The sequence below is a fragment of the Notamacropus eugenii genome, chromosome X (assembly GCF_028372415.1).
Source record: "Notamacropus eugenii isolate mMacEug1 chromosome X, mMacEug1.pri_v2, whole genome shotgun sequence".
Classification (NCBI taxonomy): Eukaryota; Metazoa; Chordata; class Mammalia; order Diprotodontia; family Macropodidae; genus Notamacropus; species Notamacropus eugenii.
In genome coordinates, this window is record NC_092879.1 from 14,212,389 (window position 1) to 14,219,877 (window position 7,489).

Below are 7,489 nucleotides of genomic sequence, written 5' to 3' on the forward strand. Positions count from 1 at the left end.
ATTTTCTAAAGTTGAACTTTTCACATTCGTATGTGGAAAGACAATACTTGTAGCTCTTGAAACTTTTCTCTGTATTTGAGTAGTTGGAAGGATTTTGTACACACACACACACACGCAGAGCGCAGGGTGAGTTGAATAAGAAGGGATATTTAATAAAGTAAAATTAATGGGTTAGAGAGGAATATATTGGGAGGAGAAAGGGAGAAATGGAATGGTGGCAAATTATCTCTCATAAAAGAGGCAAGAAAAAGCTTTATCAATGGAGGAGAAAAGGGAGGAGTTGAGAGGGAAAAAGTGAAGATTACCCTTATCGCATTTGACTTAAGGAGGGAATAAAATGCTCAATCAATTTGATATCAAAATCTATATTACATTACAGGAAAGTAGGGGAGAAGGGGAAAGGTGAGGTGAGGGGGGTGATAGAAGGGGAGGGCAAATGGGAGGAGGGAGTAATTAGAAGTAAAGACTTTTGGAGAGGGACAAGATCAAAAGAGCTAACAGAATAAATGGGGGCAGCAGAGGATGGAAGGAAATGTAGTTGTCTTACACAACATGACTATAATGGAAGTCTTTTGCAAAGCTCCACACTTATAGCCTGTACTGGATTGCTTGCCGTCTCAGTGGGGATGAGTAGGGAGAGAGGAAGGAAGAGAAGTTGGAACTCAAAGTTTTAGGAGCAAATGTTGAGAATTGTTTTTGTGTAAAACTGGGAAATAAGAAATAGAGGTGATGGGGTATAGAAATCTATATTGCCCTACAGGACAAGAGAGAAGATGGGGAAAAGGGAAGGTCCAGGTGTTAGAAGGGAGGGCACATTGTTGGAAGGGGCAATCAGAATGCAAGACGTTTGGCGGTAAGGGGAGCAGAGAGATTGGGAGAAAATTTGGAGCTCAAAATTTTGTGGAAATGAATGTTGAAAACTTAAACATATAAATAAAAAGTCACCTGGTGAACTAGTTTAAATGCTAACAGGACATATATGTTTTCTAAAACTATATTATTAAAACATTAAGATAGTCGCTGAAAAAAATAAAATGCTAAAGCTATATCTTGAAAAAAAATTTTCTCCTTGACCTGGGAACTCTGGAATTTGGTTACAATAGTCGGAGAAGTTTTTCTTTTGAGGTATCTTTCAGGATGTGATCAGTGGATTCTTTCACTTGCAAATAGAGGAGCAGGATTGGAATCCCAGCCCTACTGCTTACTGAGTACAATTACCACAGATGTAGCCTTACTTACTATCTTATTCGTATACTCCCAGAGTGATTGTTCTTTTGAATTTACTAGCCCTGCTCACCAGTGCCATTACTGTGCCTTAATTCACAGTGGTCCAAGCACATTCAAATTGTTGATAGTTTTTAACAAATTCCCATCAAAATTAAGATCACACATTTTTGTTTTTTTAAGTTGCTCTGAGTATTGGGCTTGTGATTGGGTAATATCAGTGTCTTAGTTGAGTAATTGGTGCATTGGAGGTTGAAACCAACTCGGTGGTGTCTCCATAGCCACGAATTCTTGTCCTACATCAGATGGCTTTTGTTACAATCTAGAGGCTCTTAGGTAATTTTGATACTGATGATTTGGCCTGAATTCCTACTTGCACTGAAGGAATTCATTACTTCCTTCATGTTCTAATCTCAGGACTTCATTTACCTCCATTCCTTTTCCCCTTAACCAGGAGTAAACTGTCCCACAGCATCAAATCCAATAAAAGTAGACTCTGGAATTCATCTGTGTGGAATATTAGAAGTTGAACACAACATAGAATATAACCATGAAATAATATTTGATGTCAATAAAAGAGGACATTTGAAGTATTTTTCTTCCTCCTGAACTTTAAGTAAACAGCAGTATCCTGACTGAACACGAGATATCACAAAAAGCCTGGGCTGCTGGTCAATGGCAAATAATCGATCAACAAACATTTAATATGCACCTACTTTGAATTCAATTCAATAAATTTTCGTTGATCCCCTGCTACTTGCCAGGCACTTTGTGCAACCATGGGAGACTTTTGAAATTACGTTTCGTGTGTGAGGAATAGTAAGTAGGTAATTACACTAAGGTATCGAAAAAGAATTGTATATAAGGAAACCAACCAGGCAGGATACAAATTAGAATGTTAAGGGCTTTGAGTTGGCCCGCTGGCATCCCTCACCCCTTAGATATCCACTCCCAGTCTCCAAGGTACTCAGAGAGCCACCAGCAAAGCGGATTTGGCTCTGGGCAAGGTGGACTCTGGCTGGGTACCAGTGGCCGATGATGTCAGACGTGACTTTTATGCAGCAGGAGCCTTCCTCCCGCCGACCTCGCTCCTCCCTTCTGTGGCTAGCTTCAGGTATCTCACTCAGGGACTCCTTGCTGTCAGCATCCCCACCCCATCCACCCACTGGGACTCATTTCTCCTCCCCCACAGCCCTCTCAAGCTCATTTCCCCCATCCCACCACCGCTACAAGACGACGGATCTCTCAGCAGCATTACGTGACTGTTGTCACTTCAGGAGCCGGGTACTGATGGAAAGGACCCGGGGCCCAGGGACAACGACCCTCTGCTGTGTGTCCAAGCGGCCCTCTGTCCATCTCTTCAGAACTGCTGGGCTTTGTGTGCATAAGTGCTGGAATATTTCCTCTGCATGTTTTTTGCCTTTGTATCTTTCTTTTTCTCTTTCTTTTCCTCTTTATGAGAACTGAATGAATCTCCTCATATATGTGTGTGTACATGTGCATGTGTAGTGTGTACATTGGTATATGAGTATGTGCGGATACACATATGATCATATCGTGGTATATATGGGAAAGAAGTCATAAAGTTCATTTATTTACATATCCTCTCTATTCATCAATGCATACTCATCCTTAAGTCTTCAGAGTCTCCTACAGAATACATATAACGATAGGACATATGAGTACTGATATGAATAACTAGGCAGTATAGGAGAGAATTCATACACTCACTACATAAGAAGAACATATTAATGCTCAGATGAATGAATACATAGAGTGAAGATGTAAGTACTTCGTGAGTACTTGGTCAAGTCAGTGGCCAATGGAATATAGGAATCCTCATTTCTGAGGTAATATTTTAAAATCTTCCATCATTCTTTTCCATAAGAATTTCCCTAGGAGGTAAGGTTCTCCGCCTGCCTTGCTTATGGCTGCCCTATCTCTCCATGTCCTAAGTCACTCAGATATTGCCAAAGGCACTTTTGAGACTTTCCTTTGTGTCCTCACCTGGATTTCCAGTTGAAACAGATTAAAATTCATTATTGAATAATTTCTGAGTTCACAAATGTGAGTGTTGAAGATTAGGGGCAAGTCTTTCTGTGTATGAGTGTATGGGCTTGTCCCAGATTCATCCCATTCAGTGCTCCATCATTGGTGCACCAGTATGTGGGAAAATGTGTGAGTTTGTTTCTGTATGCCTCTGTTTGTGTGCCTGTGTTTATGTCCTAATTTCCATCCCACGCCTGGGACAATCATAGCTAGCCCATTGGAATAGGTCAAGTTGGAGTATACTTTAATGGAGACCACCTCTTTCTCTATGGCGCTTTCCTTTGGCTTTCTCCTAATTATAGTATTTACTCCAATCAGTTTGGCTTATTGATGAATGTTTATAGCTTTGCTGCTGAAACTGATCTCTTCTACTTCTGTTCTGATTTTTACAAAAATTGGATTTAGTAATTGCTTCTAGAATCTTCAGGTTATTTTGAGGACAGGACAGTCTTACAGATAGGTATCCATGAGGTTTATCTCTGCAGGTGGTGGGAGAAGCAGTCGTTCCCTTGTGGGCAGAACCCTACTGACATGCCCAGGCTGGGAAAGGATAGGGCACATGAGTTTTCACGGGGCATTCCAACTTCTTTCCCCATCCTTGATTCCTATAGCATCCAACTGAAGCTGAAAATTCCCACCTCTATTCTGTTGATAACCTGCAACTTCCTTCCCATCAATGAAAGTCCAATTGCCACTCAGTTCCCCTTTGCCAAGCACTTCTGAATCCCTGCCTCTCCATGGCTTGCCTCCTTGGGCCAATACTTTGCCACTACTGACCCACTTAGCATGTCTTTCTTTACTTCCTTCTAAGTTTTCTATTGTTCTGTGCTGTGCACTCTTTAGTTTATTTTCCCCTCCCTCCCATGAAGACAACAATTAAGCATGGATGTATATATGTATATATGTATATATACACACACATATATATTCACACCTATATATGTGTGTATGTGTATACCTATATATATATATATATATATATATAGTATAAGTTTATGTATATATCTGCATATATGTATCTATAAATACATACTTATAAAAATATATGTAAGACACATCTATGCTTATTTCCTCCTGTTTCTTTCTCTGAAGGTGCATAGCATCGTCCTTCCAAAGTACAGGTCTTTCCATATTTTTCTAAATCAGCCAGCTCAGCACTTCCTATACCACAGCAATATTCCAACACAATTACAAATATCTGAGCTATTGTCTAAGATAATTTTCTTCATTCCTTCTGTTCTTGGTTATATAAGTCTTATGTTTACATGAAAATTTTTATTTAAAATAGACGAAATTATTCTTTTTCCATTTCAGCAATGCTCTCACCTTATAATATACTTTAAGGTCTGATAGTGCTGAATCTACTTCCTTTACATTCTTTTGTCCCTGTTGTCTTTGAAATTCCTGACCTTTTTTCTTCCAAATGAAAAATGTTATTACTTTTTTTTCCAAAGTAAAACAAATTTTTAACAGCTTGATTGGGAAGACATTGAATTAGGAAAAAATGGTCACCTTAAAAATTATATTGGCTTTAACTACCCACGAAGAATAAATATTTCTTCAATTATCAGCGTTCAACTGCATAAAACATATTTTATATTTATGTTCACATAGTGACTAAGTCTGTTTCAGCATATATTCACTTACATATTTTACACTGTCTAGAATTTTAATTGGTGTCAAATAGTATCAAATAATATTGCTGACAATGTAGTTTCTCTAGTTTTCACTTCTGATTTAACCTATTTTAGCCATAACCTTTTCTGAGTTTATGATTATAGTTCCCCCCCCTTTTTGCACACTTATTTCAACTACTGCTCTCTCATTTTTATACTGTTTCCTGAAAGCAATATCATGTTGAATTACAGTTTTAATCAGCTATCTATCTGTATTTTATGGGTAAATTCATGTCATTCACATTCTGATCTACAATTACTTGTAGTGTATTTTCCACCCTCCTAATTTTCATTGCCATCCTTCTCACCCTATGTACCGTACCCCTCCTAACTCCTCTATTTCATTTCTTCCCACTATGTGGCCATCCCATTCCTTAACCTACTAACCCCCTCTAAAATTCTCTCCCTCATCCTCTCACCCCATGCTATCCCCTTGCCCTCTTATTTCTTTCTGAATTTAGAAGACATGTTTGTGTGTATGTATGTATGTATGTATGTACATATGTGCGTTGTTCCCTCTTTAACCCATTCCACATGAGAAGATCACAGCACTAACTGCCCTCCATCCTCGTAGTTAGTTGTGTATCAGTTTTTCCTTTCATGCTCCATTTGTGTGACATGATTACTCCTTACTATCTCTTCCTACAGTTTTATTTTAGAATCTGCCTAGGCAGAGGAGCCCGAGCTGTGCCTGGAGCTGCTGCCCACTGACCCCCTGCTGCTCGTATTCTCCTTCCTGGACTCAGGACCTCATCAGCTGCAGCTGTGTGAGCCGACGATTAAACCAGCTATCAAACCATGATCCTCTCTGGAGGAGACAAGACATACTGGCTTTTGTCAGAGGCAAAAAAAAAAAAAAAGGCAGAAGGACAAGAGTTGGAAAGCTCTCTTCAGAGACACTTATGTTGATCTGGGAAGATATAGTCAACATTACGCTACTCTTAAAAAAGTCTTGGATGACCTGGAAGGATACTTGGGTCAGAGGTGTCTAAGGATGATCGGATCTCTGAAAGACAGCGTGGAGGAGTGAGAGCTGGACGCCGTGGAAGTATAGATTGGGTGCAAGCTTCCAAATGACTACTGCTCCTCTTTTCAGATCCACAATGGGCAGAAGCTGGTAGTTCCCAGGTTGATGGGTAGCATGACCCTTTCCAACCACTACTGCTCCAAGGATTTGCTGGCCATCGACACGGCTGCAGGTGGATTCCAGCATAGGCAGAGTCTGAAGTGGTGTCTCCGGCTCACTTTCCGCATACACACTGGGATGAGTCAGTATATTGCATTGGAAAGTGTAGAAGGCTGCAACAAGCATGAGATCTTCTATCAGTGTCCAGACCAGATGGCTCAGAATCCGGCAGGAATTAATATGTTCATTACAGGTGCTTCTTATTCAGAATGGTTTACCTCTTAGGTGCATAATGTTGCAACAGGGGCTACTCTTATCATCAGAAACCAGATTTTCAGGTATGTTCGTGATAAAGCATGTGTGGTAACAACTGGAGACATCACAGTGTCTGTGTGCACGTCGTTTCTCCCAGAACTTAGCCTTGTTCATCTGCCTCACTATTTCTTCACTTACCAAATCAGGACTGAGATGTCTAAAGATGCTCTTCCTGAGAAGACTTGTCAGTTAGACAGCAGATATTGGAGAATCACCAACGCTAAAGGTGAAATCGAAGAGTTTCAATGACCTGAAGGGGTGGGAGAGTCTGCCATCCTCAGCTCTGGCCCGGTGTATGACTACACCAACTGTACCACGTTCTCCAACACATCAGGACACATGGATATTTTTCATCTCCTTTACTACAAGGACAGGATATTCCACATGTCCATTCCCCGATTCTTTTTGGTATCTTCCACCTTCAAGATCTCCACAACCCCAAGAAAAACCAGCCATGATGAATGTTTTGTGATGGAAGAAGATGAAGAAGAAGATTCCACAGATTCTGATGACTGTGGTGAGCCTAGACTCATCAACTATTCCCCTGGTCTCCAGCCACTGCCCTCCGCACATCTGAGCCAGCGTCTCAGTGTTTCAGAAGAGTGTAAATAAATATCATCTGTCTTTGGGTTGCAAGCTGGCATCGGGCCAAGCTGTGGTTTCTACCAGACATTTGTCTTAGGAGTTGATTTGGGCTTTTTGTGTTTTCTGTAAGAAGGAGGAGGTGGAAGGAAAGTTTTTGTTTACTTATGTCAAATGCGAAATTTGTTCTCGAGCGGCGGGGCTGATATTACTGCCTTGTTTAAAGTATTTCGCATTTGTAGTACTTACAGAAATTGGGTGTGTGTAGGTGGAGATGGGGAGGGTCGTTTTTTTATATATACATGTATTGCAAATGTGGCAGCAGTAGAAAGGTAGTAGTGCAGATCTACAAGATCCTCAGCCATCTTCAATCCTTGGGTTATCGTTTCCTGACACTGTGAGTTCTATACAGAGGAAACACACTTGTAACTAGCCCTTTTTAGCCCAGGAACATATTTTAGGGGTCCTCTCCATGTATATCCACCGAAGACACCAGGGACCCTTCTCCCCTTGAAGA

General features: G+C 40.6%; 1 pseudogene; it reads left to right on the forward strand.

Annotated features, from left to right (window-relative positions):
* The first annotated feature begins 2,262 nt into the window (after positions 1–2,262).
* LOC140516258 (F-box only protein 3-like) lies at positions 2,263–6,967 on the forward strand (annotated as a pseudogene).
* The last annotated feature ends 522 nt before the right edge of the window (positions 6,968–7,489 follow it).